The following is a 22,118-nucleotide window of genomic DNA, read 5'->3' as shown; positions in this document are numbered from 1 at the left end:
TAACAGAGACATGGCACTATCACAGAACAACGATCTCAGTTCTGATTTAGTACAACTATAAAGTGACCGTTGTAACAGGATTTTTTTTAAATTTGGGAGCACATTCTAGAGCCTCAAGTTAAATTAAACGGTTGGCAATTTTCAAATAGATATAAAAAAGAGTGCCTTTTTCCTGGGCTAATTATTTTTAATTTTATTTATATACCATCCCTAAAAAGTGCTAGTACATTCCAGTGCAACTATGACATGGTCTACCTTGAAGCTCTCTGCAATTCAGACTGTTTGACAGGGCTACCCTTTATTTAAGACTGAAAAGAGTCTTTTGTGGAAAAAGCTATTTCTAACTCGGGAGAGCCCGGTTAAAGAAACTCGCTGTTCTCATCTAGAAGTGACCATCTTCAAAAATTACTTGTTACTTATTTAAGAGCCATTTGAATAAGCTTTACCAACTCAATGTAGTTCCAAAAAGACGATAAAGTGAGAGGGCTGTGGAGAGAGAATAGCTATTCTTGCAATGCTATCAAACAAGGCTTTAGGAATTGCTTACATTTTTTAAAGATTGAAATAGTGGTGTTACGCTGAAGAAGTTTGCCAAATTCTTTCTTGAGCCTGAGATATGCTCTAGCCAGTGATGCTTAGACGCCTGATGCTTACGTTAGTACCAATTATAAAGAATTCTAAAACAATAAAAATAAGGATAGGTCTCTTTTCTGCTATTTGCCTTTGTATTTTCAAAAACCTTTTATTAGCTGAAATAATAAATCTGGGAATAGTATTCCAGTTTCATGGTGTTATACTTGAAAAATAGGGTTAGTGTTTGTATGTGTTTGGGGCATATAAATACTTTATATTAGTTTTAACAATACAAATATTTGGGGTTATTGAAATAAAAGAAATGTAGTGAAATTCCAGGATGACACACATTCATTTATGTTGTGGTTCTTAAATACTAAATTTGTTAGTGCAAATCAAATAGTTAATGGACTTATACTAGTATATGGCATTCCACCATTACAAAAGTCACACTTTTAGTATTATAGTTAACATTTATTTTGGTTTGATCACCTTTAATAGTGTTATCAACAAAATGTTCATAGAAAAATAATTATCCCACAAGTATGAAAGTTTAGATCTAGATATGAACAGTAAACCTGTATTAATTTAAGACTCAAAATATGTTAATGCTTTGCAATATTTTTTCTTTATAGTGAACACAATAGTGAGGTCATTTGTAATAAAGATGTTAATATTGAACCTTGATAGTTTTACCTCTCAGGGCCATAGGATATTTATGGATGAATATGGTACAGAGATTCTTAAAATGTTATTTTATGGCAACCTCTATGCAGTGCTATAAAACATTTCCTGTGAATGATAAATAAACTCAAGAAGATCTGTCTTTGTAAAGAGCTGTACACTTTTACTTACGACCAATCTGACTTTAGTGATATTTTATTTATCAGTGCTACACCAGCCCAGATGTACCCCTTTTGCAGCTTCCTTGATGTTAGAGGAATTGCACCTACTTACAACAGAGCTGAATTTGGCCCAAGGAATGGTAGGACTATAAATCATTATGCTCACTCTTTGACTTTGATATGAATTGCTATTATAGAAAGTGCTTCATTTTTAAAAAAAGATATCTAATTGTCCAGTATGTCTGCAAATAATTATTTTAGACATTTTTCAGATGCACTAGGAAACAGATATAGGTACTATATTGAGTTTGTTAAGAGACTATAAATAAGCAACACAAATTGGCTTTTAATTCTCTGTTGAAATATTGACTGAATTTATTCATGCTAATGAAGTTGTAGTGTATAATAGACATAGCAGTATACTGAAAAGAGTAAAGGCAGGTCTGATGATGAAGCTTCAGTATATTGTATTTTCATGTGGATGTCTCAGGCATAAAAGCTATGAGAGTAGTCTCAGCAATACAACCACATCCTGACTAGAAACCCTATTCTGTTCTCAGTCACACAGGTATGAAATTGGAACAATGCCAATGAACTCAATAGAATTGCTCTATTTAGAGTGGATTCATACCCCAAATAAATGAGAGCAAAATTTTAGCCTTAGTTGTGTTGCAATGGTAATATGGAGGCAATTGTCCAGTTGTTGAGCTCTGCATCCTGCTTGACTATTCAGTAGAGATACAAGGTCTTTCCTGTATGAGGAGAGTGAGCATCCGTTTTCTATGGCTGTGGACATGAATATGGGGAAAAATCAATTTTTGTAATGTTTACACAACCCCAACTTTTTGACCATTTGTTTCGAACATTTAGTATGATCTATACTGAGATTGGGGCCCCACTGTGGTAAGCATGTCCTGGCCAATGGGAAATGTGGGGATGGCACTTGGGGCAGGGGCAGGGTGCAGAGCCCCCTGGCTGCCCCTACACATAGGAGCCGGAGTGGGGACATGCCGCTGCTTCCAGGAGCCAGGCAGAACAGGGCAAGCCCCCAACCCCACTCCCTGGCTGAGGCGCCGGAGCGAGTCAAGCCCCGGACCCTGCTCCCCGGCGGGCGCTCAAGGGCCAGATTAAAACGTCTGGAGGGCCCGATGTGACCCCCGGACCATAGTTTGCCCACCCCTGGTCCAGACTATAGAAGTGTCAGTCCCTGCACCAGAGAGTTTACACTCTAAATAGCGAAGACAGACAAAGAGTAGAGAGGTGAAGTGAGTTGCATAAGGTCACATAGCAGCTCAGTGGCAGGTCCAGGTGTCCTGACTCTCGTGTTCTATTCACTAGACCACACTACCTCTCTGCCACGCTGCATCTCTTTCACTTGGGGATCAGTGTTTTTAACCTCTGATTTGTATGACTATAAGTTGCTACATAAGTAAAATGTTCATTGATGGTACAAGCTACTTCTTGCCATAGAACAAGCTTCAGGGACCTGGATCATGAGTGATAATTGTCTCAAATATTTTGCATGAGCCAAGAATTTACTGCCTGTGGGAAGTTGAATGGTTTTAAAATAAAGAAGTTCCTTGTTACTTATGGGTGTCACCCATTAGATTTCTTCCACTGTGCAAAATTTATCAGCATGGTGTATGTCAAAGAGCTATGTACTCTGACAGCAGCCAGAATATGTTTTTTATCTCTTTCAATTTAAAGAGCTTTATTCTGCTATGCAATTATTAACCATTCTTCAATAACTGATAGATAATGCATTTGCAGCTGTAATTTGCAACAGCTGTATGAGAAGCTGATTGATGGATGGAGATGAACCAGTGCAGCAAAGTTTGGCTCTAGCTCTTAACTGATCCAAGTTTAGGGGATGTCCTGATCGGAACTTTACAAACAGGCTCATTTCTGAGGCTAGTACACTGTATTAGCTGAACCAAATCATTTTTGGTTGAACTTTAGGAAAGCATGTTCTCAGCTGCAAAAAGTCAGCCTCACAGTAGACCTGTGACAATGCAGGAGTGCCAAAATACTTTAATAAAAGGCAAAGGAGAGCCACATATTAACACCTCTCCGTATGCTTATAGGATTGCTTCTGTATTATCTGGAATCATATTTAACAGAGGATCAATTATATCCAGAAGCAGTTGCATATGGGCGCCTCCCTTTCACTGGGGGATAAGTGCTTTTAACCTTTGATCTGGATGTTGTCGTTACTCTGATAGGTTACTCAGTTTTAATTATGTATTGTCAGTATCTGTGGATTTAATGTCCCTAGAAATAATATCTCATCAAAAATCCATCTCAGATAATAGCTTCCAATTGTCTAAGGGTGCTCATCTGGGCAGATGTTTTTCCATTATGAACATCTTTCCTTGCAGTCCTAGAAATTTCCTGAGCTCTTACTAAAGTCTCCTCAAACCCACCATTACTGTACCATTAAATAGGATTTCCTTTACTATAGAGAAAGACAGAATGCCTTTGTGTCCCTTACTCTTACTCTTCTTGTGTCCCTCTGTATTTTATTGAAAACAGCTTCCCAGAATGTCTTGTGTTTCTGTTTCTTTTCTTTATGGTTGAAACAGAACTTGCCCTGAAGATATGTCCTGTATTGTACAATTGTTCAGTAAATGCATTTGCTACAGACAGAAAATGAGGGGAATGTATTGAGCAACATACTTCAAACTCGTGCTTTTAATTAGCTGGGGACAGGATTTAGCAAGTCACAGCTTTTATTTAAACAGTCCTGACATAACTCAGCTTTACAACCTCAAATTTAACACTTAAGTCCATATTAACAAAAACAGATGGCTTTCAAAAATCTCTCTTTAGAGTGTTAATGTTGGTTTAGTTGATACTCTGCATTTTGAGAATTTTGGGAAATAATTGCTGGTTGCAGGTCACATGATTGGGCAATGAGCTAGTCTACTACAGATCCATGCGAATGCTTTACATTATGATGTATGACCATGTGTCATGCTTGACACTTTGAAGATTATTTGGTGTTCAGATCTGGTACTGCAGTGCTGATTTAGCTCTATATAATAGTTCATACTGTATGTACCCAACACACTGTATGATTCTTAACTTTCACTCTGCATAACAATACCTGGAATGGGAGACTTTTCCCTATAAATTTCAGATTAAAAAAAAAAAATTTAAAGCTACAGACCAAGGAGTCCATTTTTAGCAGCATGTGCAGTTGAATAAACATTCAACTTTCATTAGCATGAATTGGAATTACATGTCTAATCTGCCACTCAACGGGTTGAATGCTTACCTCTGAATGTTTAAACTGGAGTGGCAACAGTTACAGCATAATGCCATTTAAAGTCACAGATTAGTGCCAGCCTTCCTGGCATGGGGGAAAACCTGTTTTTAGATGCTTCACATAGTTTTAAAATAGGGTTGTATCTAACATAACCTCATGGAGTCACATTTTCTGCACACATACTGCTTTGCTTATATCTACTTTACATGTCTTCACCTTTCAAGCAAATATACAACACATAGTTCAACTTACCTTTAAGTGAGGAATTTTATGAAACAATGGGTCTTGCTCTTGAATTTTATTTGTGCTTTATCAGTCCTTATTTTAAAAAAATCCAAACTGTGATTTACTTTACCACTGAGACAATTAAAAAGGTGCTTTCTCTGTAGGGAGAGAGGTGCAAATTTTGTGAGATGATTCAGGGAATGTGTAGAGTCTCTTTAAATAGTTTGTGGGTCCTCTAGTGACCCTCACTGTCTCTCACATTTCAGAAGCCACCAGAACCCAGTCTAAGCAGCAGTGTATATATGTAGCTAGGCCTTGCATGTTATATATATTTTGTAAACAAGTTTATTTGGACCCGATTGTGGTACTTTCCAATTATATTTCTTGTGTAAGAGCAAAAGACACAAGAGAGCGGTATATCAGACCCACATTAACTAAATACTTTAGGTTAGATACCATGGTATTAGATGGTATAGAATTAGAAAGAGAGAGAAACTATAAGGGATAACAGGGAGCTAATTTTTGTTCTCAGAATTTAGTTCTAGTAATTACTAAACTTCTACATTCATAATAAACAGAATCATTGAATAGGCTTCTCTCTATATATAGTATATGCCAATTTATCATAAATATTGAAATTTGGTAATGACAGCAATACTAGAATGGTCATATTTTTACGAATAAGGAATACAAATTCCATTTCTCACTCAAACTGATACGTAAAAATAAATCTTATGTGAATCCATCTCTAAAATATCAGACATTCCTAGATTAGAGACTAAAGTAGTTTCCATTTAGAGCTGTGTGAAGAATTCATAATGACTTGTTTGGTAAATTTTGTCTCTCTTTCTAGCCATAAATTGTCTGTAAACAGATGACAAGTTTCTCAAATTTATTTATTATTTGAAATTATTTACTGATTAATTTGACAGTGTAGTTCTTGAACATATAGGTCACATGGAGCCATATCATCAGTTTGTGTAAGTTGGCATAGCTCCATGCAGTGTTTCTGCTCTCTAATTAGATTGAACATAATTATTAGAATCATATTTCTTGATGTGAAAACTCAAGATTACAAATTCAAAATTTGCTTTGTGCATATTTTGCAAAATTTGCTTGAAGTATGCTGATTCTATAAACATCCCTGCCAATGAATTATTCTATCAGCATATTCATTGAATGTGAACACCAAAAGGTAGGAACATTAATGAAGCAAATGTATTGAAAAATATGAAAGAATGTTTGCAAAATTATTTTTACCTTATGTTTCCAGCTCTGTTTCCATTTTGGGCCCAAATATTTTTGTGAGCAAGGCTTGCAGGACTGAACCCTTAATGATTATCAAAGCTGTAGAAAAGATATGGGAACAAGCCCTAAATGTTTCAACGAATGGTATTCAGGTCAGATGATTTCTTGTTACCTTTAACTGTGAGTGTAAAGACACATACATATTGTTATTCAATAATTGGGTAGCTCCCAACTGTGTGTAAGTATTTGCCAAGCTATGTGGGAGATCTATTCAATGATTCATTTAAAACTGTACCAATATTTTGCTTTTAACCTATTTTGAGTCCCATTCTTTAGCAATATTCATAACTATAAACAACATGTCTAGTGGTGTGCAATTCTGTTTTGAAGAGTGTACAGCCTAAAACAGTGGTTCTCAACCTTCTAAGCACGAGGACCACCTCCCCTTTAGCCAGAAACCTTATCTCAGATAGCAAGATGGGAAGGGAAGATGGTTGTGTCCCATTGACCAGAGCTGGTCAGGAATTTTTCAATTACACATTTTTCCATCGCAAAGTGATGATTTATCAAAACCAAGACCTTTCACAGAAACATATCAGTTTTGATTAAATTTTTGTTGAGAAAGTTTCTCAGATGCAGTATGAGGAGGGGAGAGAGAGACACTCATCCCAGAATAGTTAATAGACTGGTGGTCCAGGCACTCACATGGGATGTGGGAAACCCTAACCACCCGGCTATAGGCTATTCTGGGTGGGTCTCTCTCAATCTCTCCAGTTTAGAGCTGGTCCACTTTGTATAAATAATGAAATATTCAGCAGTGAGAGACAGAGAGAGTGTGGCCAGGGCACTCAGGTGGGGTGTGGGAGGCACACAGGCAGAACCTTAAACCTGGGTCTCCCATGTGCCATTAACATGCTCTAACCCAATGGCCTAGTGGCTAACCTAGGGTGGGCCTCTCATTTTTTGTGAAGAATTTTGAAAGTTCTCCATTTTGTCCCCAGTGTAGAAAGAAATGAAACCCTAAAACCTCAATTTTTTAAATAAATCAGAATTCTTGTTTTCTGACCAGCCCTACCTCTAACATTTGATTGTGAACTTCTTATCTAAAAGATTGACACACTGGGAAATCCCAACATGGGGCTAATTTAGGATTACAGCATTTATTTTATGACTATAGCTGAATGTTCTGAGAATTTACAAATATTTACAACTTTAACTCCACCAAGCAGTGTCCTAATAGGAGGTGTGCGAATGAAAAAAACATGTGTATTAAAAAATCTGTCTAATCTAATATGGGACTATGAACATTATGTGTTATTTGTAAATATATAGTTCCTGCCTGGTGTCACTACAGACCAGAGTTAAGGTTATTTGGGTGCCTTTAGTGTGCATTTCCATACCTTAAACTTGAAAGAAATCCAAACAAATTACCTTTAACTCTGAATTTACTGTGTTTGTAACACTTGTTTTGGGGATAATTACAACATCATCCTATTGTTTTTGCCTTTGAGGTACTGATATTCACTTCAGTTTAATGTAGTTTTTACTGGGAATACATCCTGTTACGTGTTCTGGTCCTATTCATATTCATCAAGAGGATTATTCCTGTCAGTTTGCAGACTCTCTTTCCTCCATTGCTTTTTCTTTCTGCAGCACCAAACCAAACATGATGAAAATGCAAATATCCAAAAGCAAAGAACCAATTTGTGCAAAGAACCAGCATGAGCTGCAAAGGCAAATAGAGGAATTCATACTGAATAATCTGTACCCAGGGAGATGCTATGGTTGAGTCTAGGGAGTGGAAGGGACAAGGAGAGAATGAACTACCACGTTAAATCTTTGGAAGAGAGGGTTGGTAAGAGAATAAAGAAAGTCTTGAATGAAGGACAGAAGGAAAGGAGATTCTGTAGGTATTTGTCATGTTCCATCAAATATTCAGACTGTGTCAAGCGATGACAGGCATTTTGACTCAGATGGTATGTGGACATTGCAAATAACCGTTCTCTGTAATCTTACTGAGTTTGTTCAGATCCCAAATACAAGTTGTTTGCAACAGCTCTGCAGAACCTGATTAAAAACATTGAAAAACGGATACATCACCTGAATATAATGAGTTATTTTCATTACTGGCTCTCTGTTAGAGTTATAACCCATACGCTCCTGCTCCCTCTTTAGGTGGTGGCTGTTGTTGTCTTGTATTGCAGTAGTGCCTAGAGGCCCCAATCAGGGTTTGAGGCCCTACTTTACATACATGCAGTAAAATTATTATCCTTGCCCTATGGAGGATACATATTTGTCATCCATTGATGTTATGTTTAATGGAGGTTAGGGACTTGTCAATTTTGCTTGGCTAATAAGCACCATGCAAAACTATGATTAATTATATCTCCCATCTTTGTAAGAGGTAGGTATTATTATTGTATATTATATGAAGTGTTATTTATTTATTTTGCTGACTCCTCTCTTGAGGATGAGTGTCCCTATCCACATTCAGTTTTAGGCTTTGTAACTTGAAATATTATTTTCTCTTTTAACAGGAAATATTTGTGTAATTGTATACATTTGCTTCTGTTGTTTATAACAATAAAAATCTCTCTGTTTGGAAGATCAGTTGAAAATATCAGGCGGTAACAATCAATCAATCCATGCTGCTGCATAATAAAATATATCACCATCCATAGTTAAGGCAAAGAATATGGCTGCTTGCATTCTGTAGCACATGTAAATAGCTTTTAGTCAAATACGAGGAAGTATTTAATCATTCAGCTACAATTTTGTTGTTTTTATTTTAAACCAGTGTACATGGTCATATGAAGTACCATATGAAATTACTTTTGCCATTTTATTGTTTCATAGTGCTTCCTCTAAGCAACCTCTTGAGTCAGATGGGTACAATGAGACTTCCCCCAGATCTTCTTATATTGTGCTGGTTATTTTATGATGTCTTCATCAGACGCAATAAGTTTATTCAGAACAGGTACATTTTTTAAAAGTGCCTAAGTCCCATTTTCAAAAGTAACTCAAGCATTTAGGTGCCTAAGGCTTGGTCTACACTACCCCCCTAATTCGAACTAAGGTACGCAACTTCAGCTACGTGAATAACGTAGCTGAAGTTCGAAGTACCTTAGTTCGAATTAGTTCGAACTTACCTTGGTCCACACTCGGCAGGCAGGCTCCCCCGTCGACTCTGCGGTACTCCTCTCGGCGAGCTGGAGTACCGCAGTCGACGGCGAGCACTTCCGGGTTCGACTTATCACGTCCAGACTAGACGCGATAAGTCGAACCCAGAAGTTCGATTTCCAGCCGTCGAACTACCGGGTAAGTGTAGCCAAGGCCTAAGTCCCGTTGATTTTTCTTGATACTTAGGGCTGGTCTACACTGGGAATTCACGTCAGCATAGCTCCGTCTCTCAGGAGTTCTGAAAAATCCACATCCCTAAAAGACTTAGCAAAGCCGACCTAACTCCCTGTAGACAGCACTAGGCAGATGGAAGAATTCTTCCATGGACGTAGCTACCACCTCTTGTGAGGGGGATTACCTTTGCTGATGGGAGAACCCCTTCACCCCCCAGCATAAGTAGTGTCTACACTGAAGTGCTATAGCAGTGCAGCTCCAGCTGCGCCACTGTAGCTGTTTAAGTGTAGACATACCCATAAGTTGCTTCAGTGCCTAACTCTCTTTTAAAAATGTGACATAAGCTCCTAAATCACTTGAAAGCTGTTTAAAACTCAACAGCTGGGATATAGCGAAACACTAAGTGTTATTCTCTGCTTGAAGCTTCTTCAATAGCAGCCTTGACAACTTTCAAAAAGTTGAGACTATTCCATCTGTTCTTTTTCACCTTAAGTTGAGTTGTTTTTGCCAGTCACAGTTGGAAGCAAAGTAAAGTGACTGCTGTGCTGTTACAGGAACCAGAAACATAGATTAAGATATGAAACAAGTGAACTAATGTGTTTAATAAAAATAATTTCCCTTGGGATTATTCCTTACATGGGCAGTTCTCATTGCCAGTCCAAAGTATCTGGCCCACTAGCAAAGTAATGGTGATGAACACGTCTTTATCTTGTTCAGTCCTTGACCTGTTTGCTAATAAAGTTCAAAAGGTACCAATTGGTTGTGATTTTTGTTATGAGGAGAGCGGGCACTAGGAACTATGAGTCCAACAGTTTATTTCGTATAAGAAACAGTACATTATTTGGTTAGTTCCCACCTGCTGACACTTCTAATCTGATTTGTTTTCAGGCTGGTAATCTAGTGCTGAAAAGTTGTATAACCCACCACAAATCATTCCCGAGTCAATAGCTATATCGATATGCAATAGGGCCAAATTATGGTACAGACTTCAATGTGTGTTTTGCATGAGTAAGGACTGCCGGATTTGGTCCTTAAGAAATACTTGACTATCTAGGAACAGGTCAAAATGTAATAACTAACTATGAGCTACCATTATTGAAGAGTCTGGCTAGTACATCTCAGCTGTTGCTTACTTGTACACTTGGTTCTTCCAAAAAAGCTAGTTATTGCAGGAAGAACAGAAAACTACCAAATTGTAATTAAAAAGACAAGAGAGTGTTTTATACTCATTATTCACAAAAACAAAATAAATGAGCAGTTATTGATTAAAGGGAGGCATGCACAACAGCAATTTATAAATTCTAGGGCACAAAAGATGATGTTTGTTTTACTGCTTTTAATTATTTAAAATGCAGTGACATTACTGTTTTGCCAACAGCAGCACAATAGATCCCTAATGAACTGAACCGAGTTACTAATAATTAAACCATCAGACAGAAGTAAAGGGTGCAGCATGTTATTAAATTAACATTTTTAAATAGTCATTCTTTTGTTTTCTAAAGAAAACAGATTCCCCCCCCCCCAAAACTAACTAGGTTTCAACCTATTGAAAATAATTTGATTTATTAATGTCTGACATTTACATAAAATATCCAAAACAGTGAAAAAAGATTGACGTTATTCATGGGGTTATGGTGAAAGTTCAGTATTGATGCTTCAAACTCTAGACCTCTAAACAGATGACAATTGATTGCTTACAAACTGTGTGGGGCCAAATTCATTACTGGCTATAACTCATTTGGTCCTATGTGTTTATCTGATCATTCAAAGGGAAAAGTGTTTGGGGTACAACAAACAGTGAATTGGGTTGAAATGTTTCATAGAATTTTCAAGAGTAGGAGAAGCTGAAGATGGCAGGCTTGTGCCAGGGCCAGCTCCATGCACCAGCGCAGCAAGCAAGTGCCTGGGGTGGCCAACGGAGAGGGGCGGCACGTTTGGCTTTTCGGCGGCAATTCGGCGGTGGGTCCCTCAGTCCCTCTCGGACTTTGCCACCGAAGTGCTGCTGATCGCAGTGGGGTTTTTTTTGTTTTTTGTTTTTTTTTAATTTCTGCCGCTTGGGATGGCAAAAACACTGGAGCCGACCCTGGCTTGTGCATAGCTCAATGAAGACCTCTGCTCAACACTCAGCAGTAATTAAAAAAAGGAAAAAATGAGGGTGCATAAAGACTGGGGTGGAGAATAATACAGAAAATATTATATTTTTGTACGAAATCAACAACATTCATTCATTTGGAATAATGTATTCAGTACTAGGTGCCCTATCTTTAAAAGGATATAGAAGATTAAAAGGGATTCAAGAGAGAAAACAAGAATGATTAGATGCATGGAGAAACAAAATCATGGAGGGAGATTATGATGTCATGTGTGAAAACTCTGGGCAGAGGAAGGGAAAGAATCGAGTTTTCCTAGACAGCATTCATCTGCCTTAACCATGAGACCATCCTCTCTCTTCCTGTGTGAGACCATCCTCTCTCTCTCCTGCCTCATTCACTACTTCTGCAAAAAAATGAGACAGGGATCCTACAGACGACAATCTCATTAACTACACAAATCTGACTCATTCCTTGAACATTGTTCATCCTGTGCTCTAAATGAGCCAGGAGTTCTATGGGGAAAATAATATCTTTTAATGAAAGACTGTGTCATAATTAGAGCTGTGCTAATAAATACATTTATTGTTTCAGGGTGAACAAAACATTTTGCGTGATGAGAAACAAAATGTTTCATTACATTTTTGAGCTTTTAAAAATGTTTTGGAGTTTTTAAAATGACATTTAGCAAATGTCAAAACAAAATGTTGTTTTTCAGCACAATTTAGCTAAACTGACAAATTCCAAAACATTTTGGTGTTGCCGAATCTGCATTTTTTTTGCTGAAAAAGTTTTGGCTGAAATTTCCTCCCCAGCTCTAATTATCATTAAGACTATGTTTTAGTCATGGGTATTTTTAGTAAACGTCATGGACAGGTCACAGGCAGTAAACAAAAATTCACGGTTCATGACCTGTCCATGACTTTTACTATATAGCCCTAACTAAAACTTGGGCAGGGGGTCATGGGTGCTCTGGGGGGATGATCCGGGGGGAAAGCAGGTGCTCTGGCGGGGGGAGGTGGGCAGCAGTGCACGGCCCTGGGACCCCTCCCCTCCCCACTGGTGCTGGGAAAGGGCCCGGGCGGCTCCCTACCCGGCTCTGCGTACCCCTGCAGCTCCTAGGGGGAGGGGTGGCCAGGGGCTCTCCACGCGCTGCTCCCGCCACAAGTGCCAGCTCTGTAGCTCCCACTGGCTGGGACCACAGCCAATGGGAGCTGCGGGGGTGGGGCCTGCAGGCACAGGCAGTGCATGGAGTCCCCAGGGCCCTCCACCTAGGAACTTCAGGGACACACAGACAGGGCCGGTTCTAACTTTTTTGCCGCCTCAGGCAAAAAAGAAGAGAGCCGCCCTGCCGTACCCGCCCCGCGAGCGCTGCCGAAATCCCCGCCCCCCAGCACCACGCCACCCGAAGCCCCGCCCCCCTCCAAGTGCCATGCCACCCGAAGCCCCTGCCCCCCTCCGAACGCCGCACCGCACCAGCCCCAGCCTCCCCAAGACCCCGCCTCCCCGAGCACCACGCCACCCAAAGTCCCGCCCCCCCAAGCACCATGCCTCCCGAAGCCCCCACCTCCCTCCAAGCACCATGCCGCCTGAAGCCCCGCCCCCCCTCCGAGCACCACGCCCCCCCCCACCCCCCCCCCTCCCCGCCGCTCTTCCCCCCCGCCCCCCCGCCGAGGACCACGCATTCCAAAACCCCCGCCCCCCCACTGAGCACTGCGCCGCCCGAAGCCCACGCATTCCAAAACCCCCGCCCCCCAGCACCACGCCGCCCGAAGCCCCCGCTCCCGCTCTGATCGCCGCCGAATCCACACCAAAAAAATATAAATAAAAAATCAAGCGCCGCCCTGCCCCAACGTGCTGCCCCAAGCATGTGCTTGGTCGGCTGGTGCCTGGAGCCGGCCCTGCACACAGAGCTGGGGATCCCCCACCGCCAGCCAAATTGCTGCTGCTGCTGGCCCAGGGCCTGCTTGGCTCGGGCAACCCCTGAGCCAGCACTGGCCTCTGCAGAAGTCACAGAGTTCATGGAAAGTCACTGAATCTGTGACTTCCATGACAGACATGCAGCCTTAATCATCATGCACACACACACAAGGGGACTGAGGTACGGTTGCACGGGCAATCCTTAATCCTGGCATTTCCTAACTTTTGAGTGCTTGATTTGGCAATCTTAAAATTATTTTAATATAATCTTTTTAGGTGTAATTTTCTTGGTTTTGAAAAAGGCAAACTGAAAAAACAGGAATTCCTTCATGTGTAATCATATTGACACCCACATCATTCAGCTGCAGAAATAGAACCTGTAAATCCACTGTACAAACCTCCACTATTTGAGCTAACAGAGTAATTGATAGCCGTTGTAGGTTGTCATCCTCTATGTGGGCCAGCCACTAAAGAAGGAAGAGCCATATTTTGCCAGTGTGTTTTGTCAGTGTAATAGCAAAGTAATGTTGAGACAGAGGAATCCTGGCTTCTATTCCAGGTTCCAACCTGTACTCTAGTAGTCTGAGACCTTTCTGCCACTGTCCCCCACACACCTGCCCTAGTCTCATTTACCCTTCTCTCTTGCCTCCACTTGAGACCTGCATTCCTGTTACAGTCCCCCCACCTTGGCTACATGTCACAGTTCTTCCCCCACATCCCAGGCTGCACCCTTGCCACCCTTCCCCAGCCTGGCACTGTGCTGCATTCCAGTCAAGCTGTTTACTTGGGTATTAACATTGACAGCACCAGACAGTCTTGCTGTTCTCCCAGTTTCCGCACTACAGTAGTCCCCAGTTGCTGAGAGGAACAATTACAGTTACAAGTCTCTTCAGCCCTGGGCCAGAGTATGCTCAGGAGAGACAGAATCTTTGAAGAATTTAGCTGAAAGACTCTAACAGATATCTACTGAGCATGTGTGAATTGAAGATTTCCAGAGCCTCATAATTTGGCCAAATTTGGGTGAATTTTCATGTGGATAGCAAAAGATGCATTTCTGACACCAGGGCTACCCCTTTGCCAATTTCAGGTCCCTGCTCCAAAGCACATAGGCAACAGAGTTTCTCACTAAAATAGTTGTAAAAATTATTTTAGCATGGATAAAACAACATCTTTTCCCTTAACCTCAACTGCTTTAACTAGACATTCAGAATGGAAAATTTCAGGCTAAATGGTTAAGTATTGCAAAGTTTTAACCAGTTAACCCATAGGCTTATAATAGAAAGTTTCAAGCAACCTTAACTATAGGAGTTGCTATCTGAGCCACCTATGATATATATTGTATAGGTAGAAAATATAATTTTATATTTAATGTCAATAGAGTCATGCAAAGAATTATCTGTTATATACATAGCTTCCTAGTATGATCCTTTCTTGGCTTCCACTCATGGCATCAACCTCTTGAGAGAAATGTGTTTTTAACAGGAAAAAAAAAGCCCTAATTTGACTTTCTTATTTTGAAACAACTCAGCAGGTGCTTTTTCTAGGTTGTGACATGTGAAGAGTTTCTTCTAAATGAGAAATGAATGCAGCAATATTGTGAACTCTCATTTTTTTCATGCTCTGTTGTACTGGCTGATCAATACTGGCACTTCAGTAATTTGGATCACCTTAAATAAACCAGAGGGGTGAGGGTGAAATCCTTGATCCACAAAGTCAATGGAAAAATTCCCATTGACTTTAATAGGGCCAGAATTTCACCCTGAGTGGATAGAAAGTAATAGTGTACATTTGTTTGCCTTTGTCTTCAATATGCTAACCCATCCCCAGGGCAGGTAACACATTAACAATATTTTGACGTTAAACGAAGAAAACTCACAACTGCCTCTGCAATTCAAATCTAATTTTAGGATTCAGACAGAGAAATGAAAAATAACATTTAATTTTCCAAATGACAAGGAAAAGACTGTTTCAACACTGTTTTTGTTGTGTCACCAGACAAAAGCCACAGAGATTCATAGTTAATGCAGATACTTGGGCCACTATAGAAAACAAAGTCAATCAGTGTGCATTTTGGATATATAATATGCATTTTATTTATTTTCGTACTAACTTTAGCATTTTTTAAATGTACACTTTGGTCTTTGATTGATCTTGCTTTTTAAACAGTGTTTTTTGAAGGTTGAGAAATGCACAGCACGTTATTCTCCAAGAGACTGTGCCTGTCATTCAAACATATTCAGCATACTTGGGTGGTCATGTGAATTTTAATAGAAGACTGGCACTGCATGCGTGCGTGTGACTGTGGACAAATCTAGGCCCTTTTAAAAGTGTTTTCTAGTTATGTAATTTTAAAGCTTTTTTGTGTTCATCATACTTATGTGACTGACACCTTACTAGTCCCTAAATAAAAACATACCATATATACTCGTTCATAAGCCGAATATTTTTGGTAAAAAAGTGACGCATCAAAGAGCGGGGGTTGGCTTATAAACGGGTCTACACCAAAATTTGATGATTTTAAACTCTATGTCAGGGATCGGCAACATTTGGCATGCAGCTCACCAGGATAAGCACCCTGGCGGGGCGGACCGGTTTGTTTACCTGCCGTGTCCACAGGTTCCGCCAATCGCGGCTCCCATTGGCCGCGGTTCGACGCTCCAGGCCAATGGGAGCTGCGGGAAGCGGCGCGGGCTGAGGGATGTGCTGGCTGTTGCTTCCCACCAACCCCATTGGCCTGGAGCGGTGAACCACGCCCAGTGGGAGCCACAATCGGCTGAACCTGCGGACGCAAACTGGCCTGGCCCGCCAGGGTGTTTACCATGGCGAACCACATGCCAAAGGTTATGGATCCCTGCTCTATGGAATCATTGAATTGAATATCTAATACATTGTTGTTTTGTTTACCTGGAGCGTCTGCAGGCATGGAGCCGCTCAGCTTCCTGGGGCCGCAGTTCGCCATTCCCAGCCAATGGGAGCTGCGGGCAATGGCGCCACTTCCTGCAGCTCCCATTGGCTGGGAACATCAAACCGCGGCCACAGGGAGCTGAGGGGCTCCGTGCCTGCAGATGCTCCAGATAAACAAAACATCTCGACCCCCCAGCAGCTTACCCTGACGGGCTGGGAGCCAAAGTTTTCCAACCCCTGAAATATAGGGTCGGCTTATGAAAGGGTCATACAGTTTTTGCTATTTTTACTTATCCATGTTGGGGGGTCGGCTTATAAACGAACGGGCTAATGAACGAGTATATACAGTTTGATATGCATAATAGGCCAAAATAATCTCTAGATAAACTCCAGGGATAAATTTGTCCCTGAAACTTTGAATATGTATATTATATGTCAGAGAGAGAAACTGAATGATCCTTCGATGCTATCAACCTGCATTAGTCATTTTTAAGTGGAGGTATGTTCTATGGACAGGTACTTCATTTCTGGGGCTGCTGACCTATCACATATCCTACAAGCTCTAAATTCACTTTAAAGAGGGCTGATCTTAATAGACCCTGTTTACCACTCCATTTGCCTCATATACTACCAAAGGGCCAAATACTGACTTGTACTTTGTGGTGCAGAACTGCCATGGTCTCTACTGTTTGGCAGCAGCAGCCACACAGGGTTTTGGGAGAGTTCCAGGGACTGTGACCTCCCTCCCTGCGAGGGTGGAGGGCCCCAGAGCTCAGGCTCCAGCCCGAGACCACATGTCTATTCTACACAGCAATTTTTAGCCTCCCAGCCCAAGCCCCAAGAGCCTGAGTCAGCTAACCCAGGATATCTGCAGCTGGGTCACAGGTCTTTTATCCCTGTGCAGATATACCCTAAGAGAGCCTGAATGTAATGGTCATGGAACTGTAATTTACTTTTGAGAGCTGCACTCTCTTGAAACACAAAGCAACAAAAGGCATTATAGAAACAACCCTTACTTTTACCATTCAAAATCCTATAACACAATAGAGGAAACACAAAAATAAAATGGATTATGCAGATGCTCCATTACTGCAAAACTAACAAGTAGCGTGTTAATGCTAGAACACAGGAAAAGCAAAGATATACTTAATAAAACCTAAGGCTGCACCTTTCAAAAGTGCTCACTTGGGACTTCTGCTCCCATTGAAGTTAGTGGCAAAACTTTCATTGACTTCAATGGAAGCAGTTAGACCAATGCTGAAGACTTTTGAAAACCCTACCATGAGGCCTGGTGTACACTAGAAAATTAGGTTGATTTAACTACGTCAGTCAGGGGTGTGAGAAATCTATATCTCTGAGTGGCGTAGTTAAGGAAATATAAGTCCCCATTCTTCCATCGACCTAGCAGTGCACACTATTCTAGATGAAGTTGCACGGTTGATTTACATAAAGGCATTATGATAGTCTTTGTATTCTTCACCATTCCATTCGTTATGCATCTAATACCTCATTAGATATTTTTTTACCACAACTGCACACTGTGCAGCGGTCTTAATTGAGTTGTCTACAATATTGTGTAGGTCCTTTTCTTGGGTTGATGCCATTAATTAGATCGTTGGAAGATGTGTAGTTTAAATTTTTCCCTCTAATGCTACTTTGCATTTGTTGACATTGAAATCCATTTGCCATTATGTTTCCCATCCATCTAGCTTGTTTAGGTCTTTCTGAAGTTCCTCATGGTCTTCTCTGATCCTGACTAACCTAATTATTTGTGTTATCTGCAATGGTTTTTTTTTTTACCTCACTACTCACCCCCCACTTTTCAGATCAGTAATAAATATATTAAACAACTCATGACCTAGTAGAGAACCTTGAGGCACTCTGCTGTTAAACTTTTGTAGTTAATTTCAGTGGAGCTATGCCAATTTAAACTAGCTGAGGATTTGGTTATAACATCTTTAGGAAGAGGGAGAGGGTTCTCTGTTTATAATCTCAGATGCCCGCTCTCTTCTTCTCTTGGGAGCTCCAGGCAAATCAGGTGACCCTCTGCCAGGCAATATTAACTGGTTAGTTTAAAATTACTTCATTTTGGGATCCACATGACATTGGTAGGTGAGGGACATAAATGATATCACTTAATTATACTAAAGGTCTTTTCATTCTTATTACTGAGTTATAAGTTCACACCTTTTCTGTGGACTGTAAATTTAATTGCTCCTCAGTAGAAGAATCTTTGAGATAATAAGGCCTTGCTATCATGTCACTGTGGTCTACATGGCTGGTCTCAAATGTTTGTTCTTCTTTTTCTGTGGCACAGACAATTTAGACCTTTTTTCTAACTGTCAAAGGCAAGTTGGTTGATGATGCACAATAAGACATAAAATCAAATTGAATGAAAACAATAATAGAATATACATATGCTGTCACAAATAGGAACCTACTAGGCATTTTTCTGGCCAGTGTTTGGAGAGTAGTGATTTTAGAAATGCTAGTGAATAAACTAGAATTGTAAAGAAAATGAGGCGGGAGAGAATTTTAATAGAGTATTGTAGTATATACACTGAATATGGAGGTATTTCCTACTCCTGACTGAAACCAAACTGCAATGTGAAAAGATTAAGGGCAAAAATTTCAAACTTAGGTTAGGCTACTGTCACAGGTTGGCTGACCCTTTAAGGGGAATCTTAAAGCCAAGCTCAGCCTTGCCTGTGACCTAGCAGTTAACGCCCAGCAGATTATGATATGGACTCCATTACAATTAGTGATCCAGCTGTGTAAGGGTCACGGAGCGTTATATAGACAGGGAAGAGAACTCAATTAGGAAAAATCCAGGAGAGATGACTTTTCTCTCGCTCTAGTGAAAGCAGGCTGGAGAGAACTACAGAGAGCAGGTCAGGATCTTATGGGAGGCCTGGAGATGGGGCCCGTAACAAGCAGGGAGACTGCTCAGAGAAGCTGCTGGAGTCCACAAGTAGGAGAGGCAGTGAGGAAACCTGCTGGAAAGGAGCACCATTGAAGAATTCTTCAGGGCCTGGGAGCAGGGGCAGAGCACAGATAACTTCACTGTATAGCCCAAGAGGGGAAGAAGAATTATAGGTTTGGATTTGGCTCTTCAGTTGAACTTTTGTTACCCCAGAAAGGGACTGACCTGTCATTCTGACCTTATTTTTAGGAGGAGTCAGTGTGTTCTTGTTACCTTTGGAGTGGAGTGTTTGTACCATACTTGCTTTTGGGGTGTTCTGGTACCATCCTTCTGGAATGTGTTAGCATGAGTGTCCTGTGCCTATCCTTTGGAATGTGTGTGTTTTTTGCAATACTAACCCTGTTCAAGCCAGGTTCTGTGAACTTGCACGCAGGCACACGAGCCTGACTTCTGCTAACTTTGCTTCCTTGCTTTATATCAGCAAAGCTTGACCACTACTTTAGTTTAGGCCTCAGGCCTCACACCAGGCCTCTGATACAAGAGCTTATGTCTCAGGCTTTCTTCCTACTACAGCAGGAAGTCTGGAAATCCTGGAATCTCTAAACGTAGGGCAGTCTGCATGGTGGGCTGTCCAGCTCCACTTGAAACACTGATTAAAGAGAAGAAAACTGATTGACCAGTTCAGATAATGCTGGTTAAAAAACATTTAACACAGTAAACTTCACAGTGCTTTACAGAGGGCTAGAGTATGTCCTAATGCACAAGAAAGAGGCAAAAGACACCCCACCACTGAACAGAACAATACATTTTATACCCTTCTGTGCAACTGCAGTGCATAATTGGTCTCCATGCTCTTTGGAACACAGGAACAGTTTTGTCCATATGCCTCGTGGGGACCAAGACAATGCAAAGTATTTAGCACCTCCCTTTCTAGAGATGGAAGTCTCCCAAATCCTACAGACCTAGTTTATCCTTCTGAAGTACACATCACTGGATAAGATTAGAAAGGGAACCACTGAAAAATTCTACTGTATTATTTTTTCCTTATTCATTTATCAGGCACGGGAGATCTTACTTCCCCTTTTTTTTCTGGCATTGTCTACATTGCAGATACAAAATTGAATACAGTATATCTCTGGGATGGCTGTATAAATGCCACTGCTGCTAATTCACCAGTAGTATATTAGAAATGAGGGGAAAGTGGGGGGAGATAAGACATCTCCCAAATCTTCAACCGCCTTTAAAACTAACTTAAATGAACCATTATAAGGATTTTTTTAATGTTCATGTAGATGTTTCTCTCCCATATTTGTACTTATGTTCCAGCTGCAAGAGCCAGAAATCTACAAGAGTTTGTAGAGGAGAGACTTCAGACTAATTTTGCAGATGCATGAAATTTGGCTAACATCTGGGTTTTTGCATTTACCCAAACTGAACCTGAACACAGAGCCCTTTGGAAGCTTGCTCATCTCTACAGAATATGTCATTCCTTTTAAACTAGGTAAGGAGTAAATACACAGCATAATTTAAATATTTTGTCTTCTCACAACTGTTCTTCCTTCCCTTCTCTTCCATATGTTTGTTGTTTTTTTCCATTGTGCTATGTGAGAGACAGTATTTGCTTTACAAGTCAGGTGTGTGGGGCGGTTGGGTGGGGAGCAAGTTCCTTCAGTATTGAGTATCTAATTAATCTCTTCTTAAACAGGATGGGTAATCTGATCAGTGCAGATTATTCTGGTAGCATCTGTTTGGGTCAGGTATACTGGTTCTGGGCCACCTCTAAATAGAAATCCAAAGCTGGAAAAAATCAGAGCTGAATATCTTTGTGTCATGTATAAGGAAGTTCAGAAAAAGTTCATATCTTATTTTTACCGTCAAGGATAGTGATTAGCCAGAAACTAGGCTTTCAGAATCCACAAACATTCCATTTATTTGCCAGCATCAGAATAAAGCTTCAGCGTTCCAGCGAAAACCTCTCTTTTTGTCTGCTAATGTAATGGGGGCTTATTTGCTGCATCTCCATGTTACTTGGAAAAGCATCAGGGTTTCATTGTAAATCCATTATGTCTCCCTTGGTCAGAAATTATAAATGACAACTAGTCCCAAGGTAAAGAAAAGAAAGTATTATTTTGTAGAGTAAAAAGGGGTTAAATCACATTTTATCATGACTGTCCTCCTGGTTGTGACATATTCAATGTATTATTTAGCTTAAGTGCATGATTAAGAAAGAACTGGGGGTACTTCTGGGGAGCATTTTCACAGACACTATACTTATAGTACCTCATGCTGTAGTACAGAAGAAAGAAAAATGACATGTCCCTTTGTGAACATATCCTCTTAAAATTAGGTTATAGATTATACAGTGGTGTGGGATCCTGTATGAATTTCTGGGTCAGAGGTACTTTGTTTTTCTTTTAAACAGCAAAACCCTTGTATCTTTATTAAAAATGTATTTGCTGTCAATAATTAAATGCTTATTATTTGATCTTTAATGGGACCATGATTCCCATATTAATGTAATAATGCAAAAGAAAAAACTGCCTTTCAGTTGGAAAAAAGTACTTATTATTCTTTCTTTGTTCTGAATAAAATGGTTTATCTTAAATTAAAAATTAAAAACAGATTTTTTCTTTAATCTTAGAATTAAATTAGTGCTAATTAGTTCTGTTTTTTGTATAACGTTCAAATGCTAAAATCTTAGTCATTTCTTCAGAGTATTAATGGTGCCCTTTGGCTGTAATTAAGATTGTCTTCAATTAAAAGCGATA

General features: G+C 40.2%; 1 long non-coding RNA gene across 1 annotated transcript in view; it reads left to right on the top strand.

Annotated features, from left to right (window-relative positions):
• Nucleotides 1-21,886, top strand: part of LOC117876816 — a 40,173-nt gene extending 18,287 nt beyond the window's left edge. Inside the window, exons 6-8 of the long non-coding RNA XR_004645555.1 lie at nucleotides 1,464-1,558; nucleotides 6,185-6,311; nucleotides 20,677-21,886. This is a non-coding gene — a long non-coding RNA (uncharacterized LOC117876816). The remainder of the gene's footprint in view (nucleotides 1-1,463; nucleotides 1,559-6,184; nucleotides 6,312-20,676) is intronic.
• The last annotated feature ends 232 nt before the right edge of the window (nucleotides 21,887-22,118 follow it).

Source organism: Trachemys scripta, chromosome 4 (assembly GCF_013100865.1).
Source record: "Trachemys scripta elegans isolate TJP31775 chromosome 4, CAS_Tse_1.0, whole genome shotgun sequence".
NCBI classification, from domain to species: Eukaryota; Metazoa; Chordata; order Testudines; family Emydidae; genus Trachemys; species Trachemys scripta.
The sequence above is the reverse complement of the archived record's forward strand: the minus strand, read 5'-3'. Positions and strand labels throughout refer to the sequence as shown.